Raw genomic sequence first — 26,050 nt, 5'->3', positions numbered from 1 at the left:
TAATTGTAGCCATTGAATATTTTGAGGTGGGTTAATATTTACAATGAGCTGGTACTGGGTTGATAAGAGTCCAAAGTAATTAGAGGCAATGAAAATATAAAGAAATGAATGGTGAATAAAATTCTTGAAAATATAGTAAGTAGATATTGGGAGAGTGGAGCATGACTTTGAGGTTTTTAGACTGAGTAAAGCATTAGAAATGATTGTAACATTAGAAAAAAAGGGAAAACTGGAAGGATTGTTGATTTTGAAATGGAGATGCGTTAAAGTTTAGATATATTGAGGTGAAGAAAGTCATTTGACTTGAGAGGTCCATTAGGCAACTGACAACTGGACTGCGACTCAGGAAAGAGTTCCAGGTTAAACGTGTATTTAATAAACAAACACAATGTGGTGTTAGTTAAAATACATTTTTTTAAAGTGAGTGAATTTTATAGGAGTTATAGAAATGAGTATGGAGCTTGGGAATTCTACGTTAAAAAATAAGGAGAGCCCTTGTAATAGAAAAAAATAACAAGGAATAGAAAGAAACCTACTCTATTCAATACCACGCAAAAATGAAGAGAAATTTGTTAAAATATGACCAAAGAAAATGAAAAATGTGAAAAAGAAATATTCCACAACTAGATTTTATTAATAGCAATGGTGCTATTAATAGTGCTAACTCTAGCTAAATATTGGAGGGAAAGCAGTAAAGATAGCCTATTTTTTAAAAAATTCTACAGTTAAAGGACAGAATAATACTCTGAGAATGGAGCAAAGTTCTGTTGTCGGTTTTTTTCAGGAGAAAAAATTATTTGTATTCTTTATACATTTATATATAGTTTTTAAAAATACAAACCCCCACGCAATTTAGAGGTAGGAAATTCAGTTACTTGAGAGAGATACAATAATTCATGAAGTGCTTGATAACTTAGCAAAACTAATATAGTCAGCAAAATATGGTATTAAAATATATTTGGATCAAACTTTATATTAAGAAGCATAGGGCAAGCTCATATAATATAAATGTTTCTTTTACTTAATTTGGGTGGAAAAAAATGCGGTAAGAAAAGAGAGCAAATGAGGTCACTTAAACTCTGGTTTTGGGATGATAGTTGTATTTTGTAGCTGTCAAGTAATAGTGCCTTTGATTTAGAGTGACACTGAGCCATAACATCAGGTTGTGAAAATTTAAGATGCTGGTTCAATTTCCCATCAGATGGCCCAGCCATTTATAAGTGAAAGTTCCCATATATCAGTGATAAATGTAAAAACAAAAAGTTTTGGTGACTATAAAAAATGGTCTCAGGAATACTGGGCTTTGATAGCCATAATGTCTAGTTTGATAGGCATAATATCTAGATTGTAAACTGATAAGTTGTCATTTGTCTTATGATGTCCTTGATGGCTGAAATCAACTGTTGCTTATTAGTTTGTATTTAGTGTTTTATTTTGTTTTCTGAAATAATGGATTAGCTCTAAGGCTCTAGTACTCATTCTAGGTGGTCATTAAATTCCTTTTCACTTTATCCACTTCATTCTCGTCCCTCTCCCATACACAAGGACTTTTTCTCTCTTTTTCATTTTGTTATGTATGTATCCTATTGTAAATTATTGTATGAATTATTACAATTCTTCTACTAAAATTTGCAAATGATTTGTGTTTATTATAAACAGGAGAAATTAGCAACGGTCTATGTATCTGCAACACTATTCGTGTAGAACCATGTAACTATCATAAGCTAAATAATGTTATTTCTTATTACTGTTCTTAGTGGTTGGTTCCATGTGAAATAAAGTTCTTTTGCCTTAGGAAGACATATTGGGATATAAGATAAAATAAGTTGTTTTAGTATTTTTAATAGATGCTATATTATTTATGATTCTGAGATGAGTGGAACTTGAAAAAATAGGGTTTTTATTGTTCCTTATTAACTGGAATTTCTATTTCTCTAACACACGAAATTCTTCACTTACAAAATATGGTGTCTAAGTTGACAGCAGTAGTCCTTACAAGAAATGTCAGTTTATAAAACTATCAATCATTTTAGAAAAGCAAGTATACATGGGGATTGCTGCATGGAGAAAAAAAAAAATGATGCCTTAATGTTTTTCTGAAACTGTTGTAAAAGTAGGAGGTTTGATGGTGCATGAAGTGTAATGAAATGTTAAGAAATAGACTTGAATGGAGTATCTGAAGAGATAAGTGATAAGAATTTTTCAGACTGTAGAAATATAGATGAGTACCAGAATGGCATGACAGCTGTGAAGTGAGGTTAAGGTAACCGTTTAGGGTGCCAGTAGACATGTAATACAGGGATGAATAGAAACTGTTCAATAGACAAGGAAGACATAGAATGGGCTAAGATAAACACATTGTATCTGACTACTAAACTTCTAAAGGCAAACCAAATGAAAATAGTATATATGCATCTATCATTTCCCCCCCCTTTTTTTTTCATTTTTCAGTGGCAGTTGCCCAGTATTGTGGTGATTGTGGAAAAGGAAAAGCTATGCAATCAGACTCCACTAAAATTAAGTTATGATCAATGTGAAAAAAGAGCCCTGAAACATAGACTTCATTGATTATCATTTTTTGAAACATTCAGTTCTGACTTTGTGATAAATTTCAACTTTATATTTAATCAAATGGTTGTAGAATAGTTGCAAATTTTCCTAAGCAAGAATTCATATCTCATTTGTAAGCAAAGCATATAATAGCTTCACTTTAAGAAAAAGTTTAGAAGAAATTTGGATTGTGTTTGAAAGAATTAAGAGGTTAAAAAAATACTACCAACATTACACAAAACTTTAAAAACCTGAGGGGAGATAAATTTCCAACTTGTTTTATGAAGAATGCAAAAACTTGATGAGCACTTGACAAGGACATGACAAAAAAAGCAGAATATCAGACTATATCTTGCATGAACATAGGTGCAATTCTTCTTAGCTAAGTATTAGCAAATTGAGGTTAGTCATATAAAAATGATAAGAAATCATGATCAAATGATATTTATTCCAAGCTTGCAATGTTTATTTTATAAAAGAAAGTCAATGTAATTCACCACATAGAGAGAATTAAAGAAAAAAAAATCATAGGATTATCTCAACAGGTGCAGAAGTAGCTGATGAAACTCACAATGATTCATGATTTAAGGAAAAAACCCTCAACATTCTAGAAATAAAAGAAAATTTCATTAATCTGGTAAAAAGCACTTACAAAATACCTGTAGTTACCATCATATCTAATGTAAAACTTTAAACCCTTTTCTCTTGTGATCAGGAAAAAAGTAATGATGTTTGCTTTACTTTTATTCAACATTTACTGGATGTCTTAACCATGGAAATAAGACAACAAAATAGAAATTAAAATCATAAAGTTCAGAAGGGAAGAGAAGTGTATTGATTTGTAGAAAACATGACTATGTTACCTAGAAAACTTATTGGGGGGGTATACACCATTTAGTGAATTAAGCAAAGTCAAAGGATACAAGGTCACAGGATACATTGCAGTATACCAAAATTAATTGCATTTCTATGTACTAGCAACAGAAAATTATAAAATTAAATTTAAAAGGATACCAGTTATAATATAAAAAAATAAAATATATGGACTTTTTATGCTGAAAACCATATAAAGCATTGCTTATAAAAATAAAAAGACCTAAAAAAAAAGACCTAAAAAAGACCTAAAAAAAAAAAAACCCTAAGGATAAACGATGTTTTTGGAGTGGAATATACAATTGTTATGATATCTACTCTTATAACTTTATGTAATATAATCATAGTTAAAACTAACCCAAATTTTCATCTTCAGGAGAATTATGGTATATTCATTCATTGGAATGTTAGTAAGTAACAAAGGTAATGAACTACATGCTTCCGTTGATATAAAATCCTGGAACAGATAAAACTAAAACTATTAGTAACAAAAGACTGGTGGTTACTTGGAGCAGTGTAGGAGGTTGATGCATGAGAGAAGAAAGTAGGAAGATAAAAATGAGTTCCTTAAACAGTAGCCATTGAACAGGACACTTAAAATCGTTGCCTCTCATTGTGAATTATACCTCAGTGAAGTTGACCTTTAAAGGGCAAATATTGCTATAGGGTGACAGAAATAAGAAAGATCCTTCTGAAAAGGTGGGAATTGACTGAAAAGGGGCACAAGGGAACTCACTGGGGTGAAATAAATGTTTTTTATACTATTTCAGATTGGTGTTTACACAGGTGTCTTCAATTGACAAAATGCATCAGTCTGAGTACTTAATATCCACTCATCTCATTTCATTTAAATTATTTCTCAATAGAAACCTGATCTGAACAGAAAAATTTCAAGAGATCTCTTATTTTTATTTTTATTCTGTTTTGTTTTGTTTTGTTTTGGTATTAACTCTCAGAGCCAGAACTGAAGATCATGACATGAAAAGTTTTCTAGGCCATCAATATATATATCTTAAAGTGTATTGAATTTTAAATACATACTGTAACTCTTTAAATTCTAATTCTCTCCAATCTCTTCATCAGTAAATCATGTACTTTCTTTTATTTTTATATAGTATATAAATTTAAAAAGTTATTTTCCCTTTATATGTGTCCATTTCTCAACAGTTGTTTTTATGAAAGATTTATTTATTTATTTGAGAGAGAGAGCACAAAAAGGGGAATCTCAAGCAGACTTCCCGATGAGTGTGGAGCTGACCTGGGGCTCTGTCTCATGACCATGAGATCATGACCTGAGCTGAAGTCAAGAGTCGGACACTTAACTGACTGAGCCATCCAGGCATACCTCTCAACAGTTTCTTAATATAAATATATTGCTTGTTGACATTTGTAAGAATTAGGAAGCTGGGACTTCATATCTTACATTCACATTAAAAGTGGGAAAAAAATCCCTTATACCATCAATGGGTTTATTTATTAAATTAAAAAATAATCAAATAATATTACTTTATATAAAAAATATAATAGAACAGTGTGGCATAAAATAATAAGTTGTCATCTTGTAAGGTGGTAGGAAGTAGACAGGAGAAGGATACAATAGGATTATCTCTTGAAGAGTTAATAGTAGTCTGATCTCCACACAAATGTTTTAATAAATGAGTTTGAAGATGACAGTCCAGCTGCATGTCTCCCCCTAATTCAGTTCACTCTCTTGCTTAATTATGTTTTTGTGAAATAATTCTCAAAATTTTAAAGAGAACATAGCATATTAACAGCCCTGTAACATATATCAATGACTCATTTGTCCAGAATCGATAGTTTAGGAGCAAGTGAGTGGTTAATTCCCTGAGTTTTACGAGGACTTTTTCCCCTAGGAATCCTTACCACAAGGTTACTCAAGTAAATTATTTAGTAAAGCACTGAAAGATCAAGGAAATTGCTGTGACCTCATCTCAAAACATTTGTTCTAAAGTTTATGAGAGAGCTAATAGGCAAATTACATCAGCCTCAAAAAATACAGTATACCAGCTGATGTTTATATGTGCGAGTTCCAGTGTATGTAATTGCTTGAGTCAAGAGTAAGTGCAATCTGCTGTGTTAACTATATGCATATGATATTTTTGTTGGTCCAATATTATAAAGTAAGCTGTCTGTAAACCCTATAAAGCTGTGCCCTGTGTCTTCCAATCACATAATGTAACTGTCATTTACTATTGCCAAATAAATATAGAAGGTTAATTAAGCAGAGGCAAATGCAACAACTTCTAGTCAAGATTACCACCTAAAATTTCAGTTGAAATCAGAAGAATTCTTGAGTAAATTATGAATGTAGGTAAAAGGAAATTTTTCTAAAATAAATTTATGAGGGTTCCTGGATGGCTCAGTTGGATAAGTGTCTGTTTTTGGCTGAGGTCATGATCCCAGGAACCTGGGATTGAGCCCCACATGGAGCTCAGTGGGGAGCCTGCTTAGTGGGGAGCCTGCCTCTCCCCCTTCCTCCCCTTGCTCATGTTCTCTCTCTCTCTCTCTCGCTCAAATAAAGAAAATCTTTAAAAAAAATAAATTACTAAATCTATGGACCTAAACCTAGATACTCAATGAATTTACTCACTGAAGAACCACAAAATCATCTTGTCAACACAGGCTATGAATATGTGTCATTGGTAACCCTATGGAAATAAAGGAAAGATGAATGGTATATTTATGATATCATAGTTTTTATTATGCCCTTTTAAAATAAGTTATATTTGAGGTGTGTATGATGAAAAGTATATTAAAAAATGCCAGAAGAGACAAAATTTTGATTCCTTCCAATTTATCTCATATCTCTGAATATCTTATATTCAGAGATATGAGAACCTTCAGAGATATGAGAACCTCTGATAGATCTAGAAAGATAGATCTAGAAAGATCTATCAGAGGTTCTCATATCTCTGAAGTTAATTTTGAGACCAATTCAGGAATTCTCTTTCTTGGTCAGTAAACTAAGAAACCTGCTAAGCTCTAGGTCATTCCCTAGGTTTCTAATTAGGTTGAAAAGAAAATAAGCAAATTTAATAACCATCCTGTGATGGGTTTAGAAGTTAATTTTATTTTAGTATCGTCTGAACCCCTTGATTCACAAAGCTAGCCCAAGCACAGAGCCAACTTTTTTTCAGGCTTACCGCCTAATTGGAGTGATACAAAACAGAGGCCAGATAAGGGCCAGGCAAGATGGCCTTTTCACAATCACATTTATCTCTAGAGAGATAAGAGGAAATGCTTGGATCTACTGGATGCATCCTGGACAGTTTTCCTGTTGTCCTCATTATCTGAGGAAATGTCAGTCAGTGAGGTTTTCTGCTTTGTTTTGTTTTGTTTTGTTTTTACATGGTAAATTATTACCTGCATTATTTATAATACCATCTCTCCCTACCTTCTCTGGTGCCCGGCTCTATCAATCCTTCCATCTCTTTCTTACATCATCATTCCCTGTTTCTTTTTCTTTTTTTTTTTTTTTAAGAAATCTTTTTTTAGATTTTTTTTTTTTTTTTTTTTTATTTATTTGACAGAGAGAGATCACAAGTAGGCAGAGAGGCAGGCAGAGAGAGAGAGGAGGAAGCAGGCTCCCTGCTGAGCAGAGAGCCCGATGCGGGACTCGATCCCAGGACCCTGAGATCATGACCCGAGCCGAAGGCAGCGGCCCAACCCACTGAGCCACCCAGGTGCCCAAGAAATCTTTTTTTAAAAAGATTTTATTTATTTATTTGAAAGGGAGGCAGAGAGAGAGCACGAGTGGTGTAAGAGCAAAGGGAGAAGCAGACACCCTGCTAAGCAGGTAGCCCCATGTGGGACTCGATCCCAGGACTCTGGAGTCCGGACCCAAGCAGAAGGCAGACATTTAACCAATGGAGCCGCCCGGCACCCCCATCATTCCCTTTTTATGCTGGACTTTTCAACTCATCTTACTTTCCTCTTAAGCAAACAAACAAACAAAAACCAAAATCATTGTTTAAACCCACATACATCTCTAGTTCCTGATTCATCAATTTTCATCTTCTCACTGCCACACTTCGCAAAATTGCTGTCTTCCTTTGCTTCCCACTTAACTCTTTAATGCCATATAGTCTGTATCTATGTCCCTGTAATTCCACTGAAATTGTTCTTATTATTCCCCAGGCATCTCTACTGTAAAAGTAAAAGCACATGTTTCTATCACAATTTCACAAAAACAGCAACAATGCGGCTAAATATTTGGAATGTGGAGCCTATATATACTTGCTAGTTCTGCAACCCTAAGCAAGTTTACTTAAACTTGCTGTGCCTCAATTATCATATAAGTAAAATGGGAAGAAAATAGAACTTTCCAAAGTGTGATTGTGAAAATTAAATTATTTAGTCTGCTTAAGGTGATATCAAGTGTCCAGCTCAACAAATTTAAATATTAGTATTTCTATTTTCTGAGATGTAAAATTGGAGATTATAATAGTTCGTTTCATACAAAATGCCTATGGGGCTAAATACCTTAATCAGGATAAAGGGCATTAGTAAATATTCCATAAAACCTAAGTATTTTAAGACTCTCAAAACTGTAAGACTTGATCACTCCCCCCCCATCATCATTATCTCTCTCTTTTTCTCTCTCTCTCTCTCTTTTTTTTTTTCTCATCATTATCTCTTGGTTTTATTTTTGTTTTTTTTTGTTGTTTGTTTGTTTTTTTGTTTTTCTGGCTGTTTCTTATTGGTCTCCTTTGCTGCATCTTTTCTTCCATTCATCCCATAAATGTAAATTTTCCCAGGGTGCTCTATTTGGAATTTTGCCTTACTAATTCTATATATTGTCTGTAAACCTTATACAAATGTATGGTTTTAACTTCACCAGACGAGTGACAACACAGACTTTCTGCTTACATAATTCTTATATATATCATTTTGGGGTATCTCAACTTGAATGTCCCTCAAGCACTTCAAATTCATCATGTCTCAAAATACTACCATCATCTTTTTCCACAAACTTCTTCCACTGGATATGACAGTCATTCCTACTCCTTCCCATGTTCAAAATTTAGGAGTTAAATTTGCAATCCCTTTTGACTTCCCCCCAACCATCTATTTAATCTCTATTTACTACCTGTAAATATTATACTAACTTGATGACTTCCTGTTTATTTCTTCTTTCCCAGTTCAGGCTTTCTATAGATTATAGCAATAGGCTTCTAACTGTCTATGAATAGACTGGCTTAGCTTCTGTCTATCTGCAATGGTATCTCAATATTTATTATTCCCCTGATTGAGAACTTCAATAGCACTCCCTGGCTTTTAGAATAAACTACAAATCCTTTGGTTTATAACATAAGACATCATCATTTCCTAATCAACAATTCCTTAGTCATATAAAATTTATTGTGGTTTCTTGAGTATATTTTCGTGTCCTCTCTCTCCATGCCTTCCATATTCTCTTCCTCCTCCCCTCTCCAGATTTCCCCATCCTCTCGTCTAGTTAACTTGTACTCAACCTTCAGATCTCACTAATTTCTTGGTCATCTTCTTCAGGAAGATCCCAGTCTCTTACAGAAGCCCCATTCACAGTTAAGATTACTGTGAATATAGCAAATCCTGTACTGTACTTGAAATACCAATACTCTTGTCTTTTTCCCCTAGACTATGAACTTAATAGGGACAAGGACTTATCTCCTACTACTCCTCCTCTTTTTCCCTCCACCCCAGTTATCCTGGCCTCCTACCTGGTTCCTAACCACCTTTGACATTTTGTTGTACAGGGATTTGAGCACTACTTGTTCCTTCTACCAAATATACCCATGGGTCACTACCTTACCTCTTTCAGAGATTTCCCAAATCTCATTACCTTAGTGACAACTGCCATGACCACACAATTTAAAGTGAAAACCTCTCCCAGAAGGCCCAAACACCTTACCTTATTAATGTCTATGATGTGATATAATTTATTAATTCAGTTTATAGACCATCTTCTCCCACATAACATAAGCATGAAAGAAGGTCATTTGTTTGTATTGTTTTCTATTGCATCCCTAGAAACTATTTGTATTGTTCTCTATTACATCCCTAGTACCTGGAACAAAGTACACAAGTCAACACAAATGATAAATAGAGGCGGTAATAAATGAATAAAACTTCCTTTTAGAGTATATAGCATCAAACACATGATAGGTATTCAATGACTGTTAATAGAGTTAATGATAAATTAAAAACTTTAAGCTATTTGATTTTAATAATTAAATTAAATATAAGCAATTAAAAAACAAAGTCCTTAAAGATTCCCCCTTTATGGTGAGATTGAAAAATAGTAAACCTTGTAAATTCAGCTATATTCTAGTTTGATGACCTGAAAATTAGATTGATTGCAGCTTAATTTTCATATGAAAGAAATGAAACTACTTCCCACTTTTTCTCCTATCACCAATTTAGAGAGAATCCTCTGAAACTTTTGCCCAATTATCCCTGAAAAGGACAAAATATTAAGTACTGAGGGAAAACCATACAGGTCATGTATATCTCACCAAACTAACACATCTGTTATAGTAGAATCACTTTCCATTTTATGTTCAAATAGTACTGTAATTTAGGGTTGACCGAGAAGGGGTGGTTAGTGTGACAAGCAGCAAGATGAAGATACATTTATACCAATTCTGTGCTCGAGGCCAGCTCTACCTGTAAAGTGGCAAATAGATATGCGTTCTGTCTGCCACCGCTCGGAAAGCCTGTTGCATTCGTCGCACATACTGCACTCACAGCTTAGGGGTTGGGGAATTAAGTATTAACAAGTGCCAACTGCAGAAGCAGTCTGCAAAATTTCTTTACTTTGCAAAGGGATGAAAACTGAATTGTACTGTTTGGAAGACTATACGTTTTCTAGATCTCCACTTGAAAATTCTTATATACCTACTGTTTTATAACTAGTAATTTTGAAACCAAAATAGGTATTAATATTGAAGGGTGATCATGATCTAAAAAAACCTCTTTATTTTGTTTGTTTTAGTGGGCTATGGCATTGTATTAGTATAAATCATTGATTTTTTTCAAGTGTTTATTTTTAAAATTTTGTTATATTTTAAAGTGTTTATATTTTTAAGTTGTTATTTTATTTTAGCTCCTTAATTAAAATAAATAAAAGCTTCAGAGATTAAATCCATAGAGATAGGCAAAGAGCAGGACATATATTTATTTTCTAGAAGTAAAGGTAGCCACATATCAGTAAGTAAGGACAGAGTAGATGCCCTTGCTGTTGGGATACATCAACCCATATCTTCTCCCCACCCAGCCACTTACTTACTGAGATGTGAAGAGGCAAAATCCATTCAAATATTTTGTGCTTCATTGTCTTTATTTATAAATGATTATAAAAAATTAACACTTATTAAATCTTAGTGCCAATTTTATAACACTTTCTTTATACCATCACGTTGGAGCCTCACAACTTCAAGGTAGAAGTTATCCATTTATTCTTTAATAGAAGTGGAGTCAGACTATGTGAACATTACATCACATGTCCCGGCTGTCAGAGCTCCTGAGTGAGGGAGCAGGGTTCAAACCTCATGCTGCTCATGCTCTTTCCAATTTGTAACGCTTCCTTCAGGCATGATGAAAACACCTGTCCTGGAGAGTAAGCACAATGGATATGAAAACAAGTTCATTTTATGAAGTAAATTGAAAACTGTAAATTGTTACTGTTAAAACTGGGAATCATTTTAATAATTACTTATTAAGCAATTATTTATTAAGCAACTGCTAAGTTGAAGGATGCCTTGAAAATATGCTACTTGTTTCAACCCTGAAGGAATTTGTAATTTACTATACATGCGAGATTAATACATCAAGAAAAAAAAAACTATGAAAGCACTTATAAATATGTAACTAAATTCTAAATATAGGGCTTCTATAAAAGTTACCTGATATACACAGTTATTGTTCTTTGGCAATCAAACGGGATCAGACTCTGGTTACCCATTTCTTTTTTTTTTAAGATTTATTTCTTTATGGGGGGGTAAGGGTAGAGAAAGGGAATCTTCAAGCAGACTTCCTGCTCAGCCAAGAGCCCAGAGGGACATGGGGCTCAATCTTACAGTCCCTGAAATCATGACCTGAGCCAAAACTGAGAGTCAGACATTCAACCAGCTGGGCCATCCAGGTTCCCCAAGACTCTGGTTATCTTAAGCAAAATTGGTTCTTTGGAAGATATATGATAGTTCACATATTTGTGTTGAAAAGCTGGAAAGGGGAAAAAAAAAAAGATTTCAAAACAGGGAGCTAGACACCTCTCATAGTCTAGACCATGCTCTCTACAGCATCATTTTGATGCATCAGTCTGCTTTAACTATTCTGTCTTTGGGTTGCTCCACTGAATAGTCATTCCTGGAAGGGAGTGTCTGGTTGAGTGCATGTCCATCCCTTGGATAAGGCAGGACCAGCATTAAGAGTCCCAGTAAGACCTCATGAAATGGAGGAAAATTAAAGTGCTCTTATCAGTACAAGAAAAGTGAATGATTGGCAGGAAAAATTAAAATGAACACTCTAAAGAGAAAAATCAAAGATTTTTTTGATTTAATAGATTATAGGTGGAAGACTACAATGAAGGCTTCAGAAAGATGTTGATCTTGAAAGACAGGATTTAAATACTTGGCTGCAGAAAATTCTTACAGAAGGAAAGGAATTTTGCATAAAATTAGCAACATACTAAGACTATAGACAATGAAGACAAAGCTCTAAGTTTCTACCTCAGCATTTGGGGTTTCTTTTGTTTCACTTTGCTTTATTTTTAAAAGTAGATTGTCAAGTCAATCTACTTTGAAGTATGTTTCAACAAAGTCATCACTACTTACATAGAAAGGAGTTTAAACAGTCTTAAAGTCTTTTGTATCATGGGCTGATTAATGGAGATACTTGATTTCTTAGCAAACTTCTAAGAAGCAAATATTCTCAAGAGGATATATAAAGAGAAATGAAGGATTAAATCTCTGGGAAATCAGGTAAAATGTTAAAATGGAGATACTTGATTTTCCCACACTGTAATTTATGTCAATTAACTTTACTTTCATTTTATCATCCTTTTGACTTTGCGTAATAGTCAAATCAACTCCCATTTAATGTCAGATGATCTAACTGCTCTGATATTTTAAAAATGAATTTAATTAATAAAATACAGTTTTTAAGCAATTGCAGAATTTAACATATTAGAACATATTCTTTTACACTCTAGTTGTTGCTTCACAACATAGAATAGCAGGGATGCCTGACTGTTGATTTAAAAAATCAGAAGTATATACTTAATAACTGATTTTGAATATATTCTAGAGAGTGATATTGCCACTTAAACTAAGACTGGTGAACTGGGGATTGATAAGTTTAGGTCTTTTCATTGATCATCTCCACCAAGGACCTTCCAAACATTATATACTTCCTAATAGCACTTACTATAGTGATTCTTCCTCTACTGAAGCCCATATTTCAAAATAGTCTTCCTAGAAAATCTCTGTGAATGCCCATTGTCTAAAAAATAACTTCCAACTTCTTAACTAGAAATTAAAAGAAAGAACTCTCAGCATATTTTACTATTTTGTGAACATGCTATGCTTTTGATAACTGTCTTTTGTATGTATTTATGATGCTTCAAATCTCCATTTTGCAAAAAAATCAGGTATCCAGTTAAGTTTCTTTAAATGAAGGCACATCCATTTAAAAATTATAATATGGGTGGCGCCTGGGTGGCTCAGTGGGTTAAGCCGCTGCCTTCGGCTCAGGTCATGATCTCAGAGTCCTGGGATTGAGCCCCGCATTGGGCTCTCTGCTCAGCAGGGAGCCTGCTTCCTCCTCTCTCTCTGCCTGCCTCTCTGCCTGCTTGTGATCTCTCTCTGTCAAATAAATAAATAAAATCTTAAAAAAAAATTATAATATGTTTTTTAATTTATCATGATAATATTAACGACTTATTTTTATTGAGAACTTTCTGTATACCAGAAAATAATTCTAAGCACATTTTCTATGTAGCATCTCAATTATTCCTCATAAGAAAGAATTCAGTAGATGCAAATATTAGTCCCATTTACAGATGATAGAATTAAGAGGTGAGTGAAAATCCAAATAGTCATGTGGCTAGTACTTAGCAAACCAAGATTTGAATCCAGAGATCCTGCAAGGGCTCTGGCACAAGATCATCTATGATTAAATTCAAGCTTTGCTGCGAACCAGCTGTTTTACTCTGAGCAATATACTTAACCTCTGTAAGTTAAGTATCTGTGAACAGTTAAATCAGTTTCTTCATCTATAAAATGAAGTAATATTAACATAGTAGTATAAACTGAATGAGTTAATATGTATATAGTCCATAAAATAGTGCTTAATAATTGTTCAATAGAGGTTAGCTTTTTATTACCTATTAATTTCTATGGAAGTAAAATCTATATGTATACACAAAAACAAGCTGGTGATAAAACATATTGAACAAAGCATATAAATCAAAGATATTGATAATCCATCCATTCATTTGCATACATGCATTGAGTACATGGTACAAACCAAGAACTGTGCTAGGCATTGGTGATATAACAGTAAAAAAAATATACATTGACTCTGCTTCCATGAAACTTATCCTTTCAATCTTTGAGATTATAATAGGAGGTAAACAAGATACATTCTCAGCTTGATCCAGTATTAACCCGTCATGGAAGGAATAGCAAATCATGCCTTGTTATGAGGCATGGTGGTCGAGGTGATTCATCTAAGAAGGGAAAGAAAAATTTAAATCCAAGGCCTAAAAGGGATCTATCTTTGCCAGCCAGAATCCCTCAGCCGAAGGGGAAAGTATATGGCATGAGGCAGTTTCCTAGGCAAATAGAGGAAAGACAACAAAATACTCTGTTGATGAAGTCTGGGGGTAAGTTTAAAAAAAAAAATGCTCTGATTGCAAAACTATAGTCAGACCACAAATTTCCTCTATCAGCAATGTCACTTTGATGATATATCCGAGAGCAATGAGGCTTAAAAGCCTGAATTCTTGCACTTAGGTTATGAGACTGCTTTTAATTCTTGCCCAGAACCTGTTTTCTTGTAAAAACAATGTTTCCCTAAGGCCTTCATGGGGTGGGGGGGAGGTGAGGTATGTGCTCCTCCAGAGTATCTGCTATCCAGGGAATGGTTAATGGAGTTGCACAACAGGAGCCATGACCTCCAGGTCTCCGCACTTTGGGGAATCCATTTTCAACTTAGATTCTAAGCTGGAAGTGATTCTTTCCATTAAAACAGTTTTTAAAAAGCCTTTCTCATAACCACAGCATGCAAAAAAAAAGCTGATCTCTCGAAGAGGCTGTAGACACAGGATGTTCACTTTAGAAATGAAAGTTTCAGTGTGAAGCAGCCATTCTTGCATTTAGCAAAGCAAACACTGTTTTGTGGATAGGTGGAAGAATTTTGAGACTAGAGGACATGATAGGAAAGCAGGCGAGAGATAAAGGCTGCTGGTGGAAATGATTAATCCCCAGGTTCTCTAAGTATAGAAATCCAGTCCAAAGCAGAACGATTCCATTAGCCACACTACTTAAGTTATCATCAGCGGAGGAAAACCAGAAAGGACTATCATAACATATTGTAGATGCCTACGTATCATAGACCACATATAATTTCCAATATAGAGTGCCATTTCCAACAAATCCTTTAATCCTCTTCAAAAGATGCAAGTTTAAAACCCCAAGAACCAGGGAGATATTACTCCTCTATTAAAACCAGAACTTTGATGGTTGGAGTGGGTGAAAAAGAACATCACTTACATAATTCTTTCGTAATGAGTCATATTTCTCTCTGGGAATATTAAGAAAGCTAATGGAGTATTTGAATCAATTAATTCAATGCAATACCTGCTGGGTCTGGACTATGGATAAAGTACTGTGTTTGTTTATATAAGAAATATGAAGGTAAATAAGATTCATTTTCTTCTCCCTGAGTCCTTGCTATCATGCAGGGAGTTAGGAACAGACCCACAAAAACCATCATATGAGATTAAATTCATAGACACAACTTTCCTCAGATGTAATGTGATGTTTATACATTTAGGTTCCTTGTACATGGAAGTAGACATTATTTTCTACCTTACTAATAAAAATGTGACACCGAACAATCCGAACAGTAATACGTTTCATACTTTTAAGAACTGATTTTATAAATTTTTTATAATATTATCATCTATTTGACAGGTATGTTTTTCCATTAGGAACTTGGAGGGTGCATCTCCATTTTTGTTTCTCATTTTCTCTCCTTCATCTATATTGATGATGAAATAAGCTAGATAGGGAAAGGGAAAAAAAATAGTGTGGAAAAAGAAACTATCTCCTAATGGGGAATCGGGAAAAGCATCATGGAGGGTTTGCATTTACAAGTGAATCTGGCGGAAGAAAAGTTTTTGTAATAGAGCTATGGTGGAAGTGAAAAGTACCTCACATAATCAAAAGCTCAGAAACTGGAAAGTAAAGCATATTTGCTACCAACAAGTCATACCATCAGCCTGGATAATAAGGGGAAAGTGAAGAAATGAAAAAGGTATACAGAACTGCCTCTGGGGTCCCTATATTTAACCAAGTAAAGCATGGCCCAATCAGGTAAACACTTTGTGGATACCTGAAGCGTCTGTTTGGCAGAACACATTGCAGCATCATTGATTTTTAGGAACGCACTGAAGTAAAAACAAGTAGTTATTTCTTTTAAATGTGACTTTTCTTTTTTTTTTTCTTTCCCATTTTGGTCTGTGAGGCCACCTATGTACACATGAAAGGAATTCTCCAGGGCCATTTTCTAATTTAACCCAAATGAAGAGATTCACATTGGCAAGTAATTTGAGTTCTCAGTTTAACTAGTGGAGGGATGCACACTGAATAAAAATTGGATTTTTAATATTGGCCTTGTTTGCATAACCTAGGGAGTTTGTCCTAATAAAACGAGGGATGTTTATTCAATTCTGGGCTGATCACCTTTCTGACAGGTACCAGGTGACTGGGTTAAGGTAAACAGGCAGACTTGCTACAGAAAACAAGTACTTCCAGAACACTGAGACAGGACTTTAGAAAGAGAGATGACAGATAAAGTTTCAGTCCTCAGAATGTTTCTTATTGTTACTATTAGGTAAATATGTTCTTATCATAAAAAAGTGTTCTCTGACACGACACTTTGGAATTAAACGCAAACAATAGTAGTATAGCATAGTAGAAAAATGAGGAATCCAAAACCTGAATCCCAACCTCCACATAAAATGAAATTCCTATGGGAATTTAAGCAATCTTATGATTATTCTTGTTTTCTACTCTTTCATACATAAAAAATTATAAGCATAAGGCAGATTTTTATGATTTAGCTAATGTATATCTTATTAATTTTTCTAGGTAAGTTTTCTATTCCTATCTTAAGGGTAGGAAAAACAAAGTTCAGAAAACTCATTCTGTCAATAAACAACCCAACTTTCTACTTTAAATCTTTAATTCATTATCATTGTAATGCATCAAGAAACCAGAAGTTTTTTGCACAGTAAGAAAAGAGATTATAAAATACTGTTATCATAGAAAAATTTTAAGATATTTGTAAAAATCAAACACAATATAGGAAAGAAATAAAAACAAAAGCATTCCAATTAAAATGATAGGAAGACAAGTTTAGAGAATTCAAATAAAATTCACACAGTAATGTTAGGATCACTTAACATTTAGTCTCTGATCATATTCGGTGGCCTAGAAGAAATGCACTGGGAAAAGCAAAATGACTGCACTCATGTATCTAATGTAGATGCTTATTCAAATTAACATTGTATTTCAAAGTCAGAATTTCAGCCTTACCTAAAAGAGATGTCAAAATACTTTCACCTTTAATTACTGCTGAGTTAAAATAGCAGAGGTATCAGTTTAGTGGAAATGAATCAGTATAGATTATGGTGAATCCAATCTCAATTTAAATTAAAATATATGTCAACATATCTTTGTAAATGTTTTATGTACTGATTCCATGTTCACAGTTCCTTTAACAGTAATGAGACAGCCTTGACTTCATCTGATTATATTGTTAGAAAATTCATAACTATGTAACTTCCTGGCCAGTTTAGATGAAATTAGAAAAAATCAGAAACAATAACTTAAATGCTTCTTTGAGATTCTAGAAGCAGAACTGTGTAAATTAGAACAGTCAGTTCAGCACACATTTTAGTCTTTAAATTTATACTTCTGGTACCACTTCAATGATCTGTAATAGTTACAAATCAGACAGACTTTCAGAGACTTCTCAAAGTGACCTATTCCAAGAAAAGCAGATAATTTATTCAGAGATTTTTCTGCTGCTGCTCAAGAAATCCATGGAGATTTTTATAGTTTTCTCCATTTAGCTTGGCATTTTCTGGTTAGTTAGTCGTGAATACCTGGTTAGTTCCACCTTACTGATTAATTAATGGGAAAAATGAAAGCCATTAACTTTTTCTTTTTTTTTAACTCTAGGGTTTTTTTTTTTTTTACAAGATCAAAGTGTTCTTCAAGTTGCAATTTTATTGTTGCATCATCTGATTATCTAACCCAACAGGCTCAAATATCCAGCCATATAAAATGGCTCCGTAACTAAGGGAAACATAGTGTATATTTGAACATGATTCCCTATTCATCTCAGTCAACTGTCGGTAATTGCAGCTGCACTGGAAATGTCTTCACCCTGGGGCTATAAAATTTGAACACCTAGCTCCCTGTAATTGATTTCCATCATTTCCAAACACCACCATCATTCATTCTGTGTATATTTATTGAGGACTCTATGTTCCAGGTACTGTTTTAGCTTCATGGAATACATTAAAGTACAAAGCAAGAAAGATTCTCTACTCTCATTTGAGCGTGTGTGGGGCCAGGAAGGGGGGAAGACAGTTAACATATAAAATGAATAAATAAATTATATGTTATTTTGAAAGTGTTAAATCATAGGGAAAATAAAGAAAATGTAGAGCAAGTTAGGGGATATTGAGTGAAAGTTGGAGAGGCTGCATTATTAGTGTGGTGGGGGTTGGCTTTTGGTTTGATGGATGTCTTGAAGTAAGTGCCTGAACTATCAGTATTGCTTCAACAAACCAAGGACCCTGTTTTTTCATGAGAAAAACAAGAAAATCATTGCTAGCCAAGTACAAGCTATTCAAAATAAATAATTACATGAAATGAGGCAACATAATTCTCATTACATTTGAAATGCAAATTATACTGAATCCCTTAACCAAGAGTTTCTTTCCAAGAAAAAGATTGGGCCACATTTGCTTTGTTTTTAAATAATAACTTCATCAGATTATTTTTAGTCTATTCTATTTATTAAATACTTCTAATATATTCTAACACATGATAAAAATTAATGTTCTAGAAGAGAAAGAGTCTGCTAATATATCATAAAAGGAACTGACACGGGGCCCCCACACCTTCAAAGATATCATATTAAAGACTGACAAAAAGCAAGGAGGTTTGAGGTAAAGCCAAATAACTCAAGTATATATGTGCATATGCTTTGTGGAGCTAATGTAATAATACCTTCTGTAACCTGAACCTGATTCTTTGTTGCCATATAACAACAGCAACAATAGTTTATAGTTACTGAAGACTTATTACATACCACACATTTTTCACATTCTGGAGCCTTATATCTTACTTTAATTATTCCTCCCAACATGTCTACAAAGTATTTCACATCCCCATTTTACAGATGAGGGAGTTAAGAAACAGAAGGCAAGAGGCTCAGTTGTAATGTGCACTTTTGAACCCATGCACATTGACTTCAGACCCTGAGCTCTTAACTATAATGTGGCATTGGCTCCTGCAGGAAGTTTTAACAAGCACTACTCCAACATGAATAAAAGACAAAGCAATGCATTTAGATGGGGAGGTAGTATTAGGATGTTGATTAATATTCATCTAAAAGTAAGAAAGATATTGCCCTAAGATTATTACTTGGTAGAGATGAACCCCCATGCTCCACTACGCTGAATCTCAGACAGCCTCTTCTCTCAGACCATATGCACAGTGTCCTTAGGGAGAAATGGGCGTGTCGCGGTGAACAGGCTGACAGTAGTGTCTTGCTGTTTTCTTCAGTTCCATTCTCTTGCTACATATTGGAGTTTATGAAACATCATAAAGACATTTACAGATTTTTGCTCTGTTTTTACTAAATTAACCTTCACAGATAAAATTAGTATTTGAAAACTCTTCCTATGAAGAGACTGACTATGAAACATAATACTGATAACTCAAACAGAAATGAGTAGCAGGAAATAAAATGGGCACAGGAACATTTCTCCCACTTCCTTAGTGCATGCATTGTCAGTCAACTCACACTACCGATTTCAAAAAATGACTAATCTGACCTAGTCAGTCACATGCCTTTAGGTCAAGACATTATAATTTTCATTAGCACCAACAAAGGGCTATGCTTTTAATAAGTGGAATAAAATATTTAAAATAGTGTTTATTCCATTTGCTTACTTCCATTTTGCATATTTTATAAAGTACACACATTATTACAGAGATGCAAGTATATAATTTATAAAACTAAATATTCATGTATTAAGAATTCATTCTCAAAATATTTGCTGGTAGTGGTAAGGACACAGATCTAGATCATCAAAACAATTACCATTACAAATGGAAATGGATTTTTATTTTAAAAGTAACACCAATTTACTTCTGCAATTGACATACAAATTAGTAGGAATTAATATAACTTTGAAATAATGTTTTAAGCTTAGTTATAACTGATTTTTTTCTGTTCTTTTATAAAAGGATATATTTGAAACATATGTGTGCGTTTATGCAAGAATATATTTAATTCATTTTTAGGTGATTTTAATTCAATTAAAATATGTAATATTGACTCTTCATTGATGCACCTTCTACACTAGTACTTTCCTTTAACTTCATTATTCTTTCTGTCAATGGGTTCTGGTTATTCTCAGACACTTAGGCTTAAGCTTTCTCTATTTCCTCTCTATTTCTTGACATATAAGTGAATTGACAAATCCTACATTTTCTTTTTCTATGAGGTGCTCTGATTTGTCTCTGCCTTTCTATTCATTGCTACCACCATCTAAGCTCTTAGAGTCCAAGTAGATATTATTTTAATAACTTCTTTTGTGCTGGTTACCCCTGTGTCATGCCCAAACCCTCCATAACAGCCATGACTGATCTGTTCACAATGCCAGATTATTCTAAACATTAAAGATTTTTTATTTTTATTTTTTAATTAAAATTTTATTTTTCTTTAAAAAAATCATTATGAAGTAAATCCTTCTGCATGACTCATAGAACTCTCTGCCCCACCTGTTTTTTTAACACCCTTCAGTCCACTCATTCTTTCTGTTGACTGGTAAAAGACCATGATGCCAAGCTCCTTTTAAACTTTTATTGCACTTTGCTGATAAAATACTCAGGACACCTTTTCTGCATATTATTATAAATGCTCAAATAAATGTTTACCTTCATATTGATTACCCTCGAGGATAAACACTATATTTTACACATTCTTTAAAAATCTCTAGTAGCTTCTAGCATATTTGCCTGTTCATAAGTACTCAAAATTAATTTTTGATGAATAAAAATACTCTAAAATAAAAAATATTTTCCTGGTTTTTTAGAATTGACTTTAACATGTTTCAGTCCCTTCGAGGCCCTAATATTCTCTATTTGTCATCGATCAGTGTATTTGAGAAAACGTCAGCTAATAGAAAGTTACTATATATGTAGAAGCCACTTAGACACATCCCCAAAGAGGTTGAAGAAATCTGACAGTATGTCATGTAATGTGAAAATGTGAAAATGTATATTTTTACAGCCAGATTGTAGAATGTTATTTAGCATAACCTGATTTTCTCCAAAATCAAAAAAGAGAAGAGTAATAAAATTTCTTTAAAAAATGATAGTAAATAGTTCATCTTTGCATATTTTCTCTCTCACATTTCCCAGAATTATTTTTTCTTTTTTTAACACTAAGTCAAATAATTACACTTTCTTCAAAATCTGTTTAATTGTTTACTTACTGAAATGTTCCCTGATCGACATTACCTTTCCAATGTTTTCCTTAATTTGGATTCATTAAGCATTTGCAGCAACTGGCTCCTCCTTTACCATTCTACACTGCCTTTTATAGAGTTTCATTGTGTTTGTTCAAAAGAAAATTACTTATTTAGATGTAGGAACAATAATTTATTTCTTTTGATTCCTGCTAAGATTATGGAGTGGTTTCAAATATAAACTAAGTACTCTACCAATACAACTTTTATGGACTGGGAATAAGAATATGATTTTTAACAGGTAGAACACTATATCAAAAAAGTCAACACATTCTTTCTGAGATTGTACCAAGGTATCTTAACAGATTAGCACGGATTACTGGACCAAATAGCAGGGTCAAATATGGCTTTCAAAAATGGGATAGATGTAGGATCATATTTTAAACAATTTATTTAAGAATTGCCAGTAGACAGTGTCCATAGAAGAGAAGATAAGGAATATAGTTGACCACTTATGAAACATGAATAAAAACAGAATTAATAATCTTTAAATCCTGAATTGAGGTGGTATAACCAAAATTAGGGGATTGATGTCTTTAAGGGGTTCACATTAAGGACAAGTTTTTTGGTTTGTTTGTTTTGTTTTGTTTTGTGTTAGACAGAGGGGAGAAAGAGGGAGGGGGGAAGTAGAGACAGAGGGAGAGGAGAGAGAGAGAGAGAAAATCTTAAGCAGACTTCAGTCCCAGTGTGGAGCCCATCAGGGGCTCGATCTCATAACCCTGAGATCATGACCTGAGCCAAAATCAAGAGTCAAACACTTAACTGACTGAGCCACCCAGGAGGCCCCAGATGCAACTTTAAATAATTACAGAACTACTTAACAGAAGAGTTTATGCGTGCACAGGCTTCAAGATTAATACAAACATATACAGACAGTTGCCTTCATCACTTGGTTTTTGAAAACTGAAACACAAATATAGTTTTTTAAATTATCTTAAATTTCTCTGTCAAAAAGATGTGAAGAACACATTTTTTCCCAACAAAAATGGTATAAAAAGCAGCAGAATATGTGTCCTTTGGAAGGTATCATACCAAGTTGGAATTAATTCTGAGAGAGCTACTTTCTCTGTCTTATTCCTCCGTTTACTCGCCACCACATCTAAAACGAGTCTCATTTATAACAGAAACAATAATGTTAAGGTTAGAGGGCAAAGAAACACCCAAATAAGTTTGTTACTTATTTTATTCCTATCAGATAATTAAAAACTCATGAAGAAATACTTCATGTTACTAATTCATGTTATTGTCAAAATAAATGAGTCGTAAACTTTTTAAATTGGGTCCAGTTTAATAGTGCACACCTGTGTTCCTAATTCGAACACTTCTAGAATGCTAGCATACAAATAAAAGTAATGAACAGAAGGGTTACAAAATATAACTCAGCTAAAATTACTAAAAAACGTGGATACTTTGCACTGTGAGTCTCTTTTCACTATTTGATTTCTATAAATTTCTAAGTGAAATTCCAAGCACTCACTATCTATATAGCATTGGTTTTTAAATACTACTAAATATTACTTAATACTATTTCATTTATGTGAGTTTTAACTCCTCCCTTGGAACATTAAATTCTGGAACTGAAGTGGGTTTTTTTTTTTTTAAAGATTTTATTTATTTACTTGACAGACAGATCACAAGTAAGCAGAGAGGCAGGCAGAGAGAGAGGAGGAAGGAGGCTCCCTGCTGAGCAGAGAGCCCATGTGGGACTCGATCCCAAAACCCTGAGATCATGACCTGAGCCAAAGGTAGAGGCTTTAACCCACTGAGCCACCCAGGCGCCCCAAGTGGGTATTTTCTTTAACTATACATAGCTCAGCTAAAGTAGTCCCAGTTCAGCTATCAGTCATTAGACGCTGCCACCCATACTACAATAGCTGAAGAATTCCTGTAGAAACTGAGGAACAACAGATTTGAAATAATAAAATTTAGATTTTAGAGCCTGATTGAGCTACACCACTTTCTTTTCCACTTTATTTCTCTGTGAAATAAAGATAAAAGCACCTAGAATTATTTTGAAGCTTAAGTGAAATACTATATGACAGCCTTTTGAAAATTATGGAATGCTCAAAAGACATTATTCATGGCACAGTAGGATAATCTGTTTCTCAAATTAAAAATATTTTGAAACAAGTTCATTTTTTTATTCTTTTTCAAATCTTGATTTTCCCCTCTGTGCATTGGGCAAAAGCCAAAGGGAAGAAATTGTCAAAGAGAAATTTTTAAAACCAATTTTACTCTCTCTGTTAGCTGGATATTTTTGGTTTGAGGCTAATCTATACTAATATTTATAGGATAACTCCCAAGTATACAATTGACCATCTTTGATTTTATTCAAACACATTTAGTAAAAACATAAAATAGAGTTAAGAGAAATTATACAGATTTTTTCTTAAAAAAACAATACAGTATTTTGAGCTCCTTAAAGAAATGTTTCCTATATTGTTTCCTTCCCACCTCATTTTACTCTTGTCCATATTGCAGTGTTATGTACATAAAAGATGCTCAGTAAAAACTGATCTTTTTGTATAAATTCATTTACCAAATAAATTTTACTCCAAGCATGAGCCATGAAAGAAAAATTTAGTAAGTATTATTTAATTAACGCTAAGCACTGTTAAGAAAATGAAGAAACAAGCCTGACTGAGAGAAAATATTTATAAAACACGTATCTGATAAAGGACTTGCATCCAAATACACAAAAAATGTTTAAAACTCAGTAATAAGAAAACAGGCAATACAATTAAAAAGTGGGCAAAAGATTGGAACAGATAACTCACCAAAGAAGATAAACAGATGGAAATAGCAAATCAAAAGATGCTCAACATCATATGTCATTAGGGAATTGCAAATTTAAACAATGAGATACCACTACAGATCTATTAGAACACCCAAAGCCAAAACAATAACAACACCAAATGCTGGGGACTATGTGGAAAAACAGGAATTCAAATTCATTTCTGATGGGAATGCAAAACAGTACAGTCACTCTGGGAGCCTGTTTAGTGGCTCTTTATGGAAGTAAACATACTTGTACCATAAAATTCAGGAATTGTGCTCTTTGGTATCTACTCTAATGAGTCAAAAACTTATATCTACATAAAAACCTGAGCATGAATTTTATAGCAGCTTTATTCATATTTGTCAGAACTTGGAAGTAACCAAGATGTTTTTTAATAAGTCAATGAATAAACCATTGTATATCCAGATGTTAGAATATATGAAACAACAAAAATTCAACCAAATAAATTTAAAGATCAAAGTTGCTTTATTCAATAATTTATGAATTGGGTACCATCCCATCTAGCAACAGGAAGAGCTCCATTAAGCGGGAAGAAAAAAAAAAAAAAGCAAAGGTTTTTAAGGGTGGAAAGGGGGTAGTAAAAGGCAGTTATGAGCAAAGGATGCAAAGTTTTAGGCAAGGTGGTTGGTTCTCCTATGAGAAACAAAAGAGGGTCTATCAAAAGGATTACCTCAGGAGTGCTGACCAGGTAGTTCCAGGTTGGCTGGTTAAAAGTTACATTCCTGGGAGACATTCAAGCTGCAGTTAGGTTAGGTATTAAGTCTTGGTTTGCTGACATGATATATAGCACAAGTGACTCCATTTGGGGACTGCTTTCTCCTTTTAATAAATAGTACTCAGCATCAAAAACAAATGAGCTATCAAGACACACACACTCACACACACACACACACACACACACACACATATACACTCACAAAACCCATAGAGGAATCTTAAGGGAGAGAAGCCAATGCAAAGAGCTACATACTGTGTAAGTCCAACTAAATAGCATCCTTAAAGAACAAAACTATAGCAACAATAAAAACATTAGTGGTTGCCAGAAGGAGAGGGAAAGAATGAATAAGTGGAGTGTATGGAATTTTTAGGGCAGTGAAACTATTCTACATGAAATTATAATGGTGGTTATATGGCATTCTATTTTTCTCAAAACCCATAGACTTTACTATGAAAGGAGCAAACACCACTATCAACAATGGACTTCGGTTAATAATAATGTGTCAGTATTTATTCATCAGTTGTAACAAATGGGGGATCTGTGGATATGGAGAAGAGGGGTTATATGGTAACTCTCTGCTTCCTAATTTTTCCTGTAAACCTGAAACTGCTCTGAAAAAAGAGTATGAATCTCAAATCAAGAGGAGCCTAAGGAGATAACCAATTAGATGTAATGTGGTTTCTTGATGAGATCCAGAATAAAAAAAGAAAATTAGTGGAAAACTGAGAAAAATGTGAATATAGTATGGACTTTAGTTAATGACAGTGTATCAGTACTGGCTCATGAATTGTGACAGATGTACCACAGTAACATAAGATACTATGGTACTGGTATGTGGAAACTCTGCACTATCGCAAATTTTCTGTAAATCTAAAAATACTCTAAATGAGAAAATGTTACTGAAATATTTATCATATGCTCTACACTAGGAACAATGCTAGAAATATAAAAAGGTACAGAGATTTTACACATAAAGCTATTGAAGGTATATGTTTAAATGCCAGTATAGGGCTACCTTGTGGCTCAGTTGGTTAGGAGTTTGACT

At 33.7% G+C, this 26,050-nt stretch overlaps 1 protein-coding gene across 1 annotated transcript in view; it reads left to right on the top strand.

The window, feature by feature from the left end:
* Positions 1 to 26,050, top strand: part of LOC116584628 (bifunctional heparan sulfate N-deacetylase/N-sulfotransferase 4) — a 275,093-nt gene that overhangs the window by 99,992 nt on the left and 149,051 nt on the right. The gene's annotated exons all lie outside the window — the stretch shown is intronic.

Source organism: Mustela erminea, chromosome 2, assembly GCF_009829155.1.
Source record: "Mustela erminea isolate mMusErm1 chromosome 2, mMusErm1.Pri, whole genome shotgun sequence".
Taxonomy (NCBI): Eukaryota; Metazoa; Chordata; class Mammalia; order Carnivora; family Mustelidae; genus Mustela; species Mustela erminea.
The sequence above is the reverse complement of the archived record's forward strand: the minus strand, read 5'-3'. Positions and strand labels throughout refer to the sequence as shown.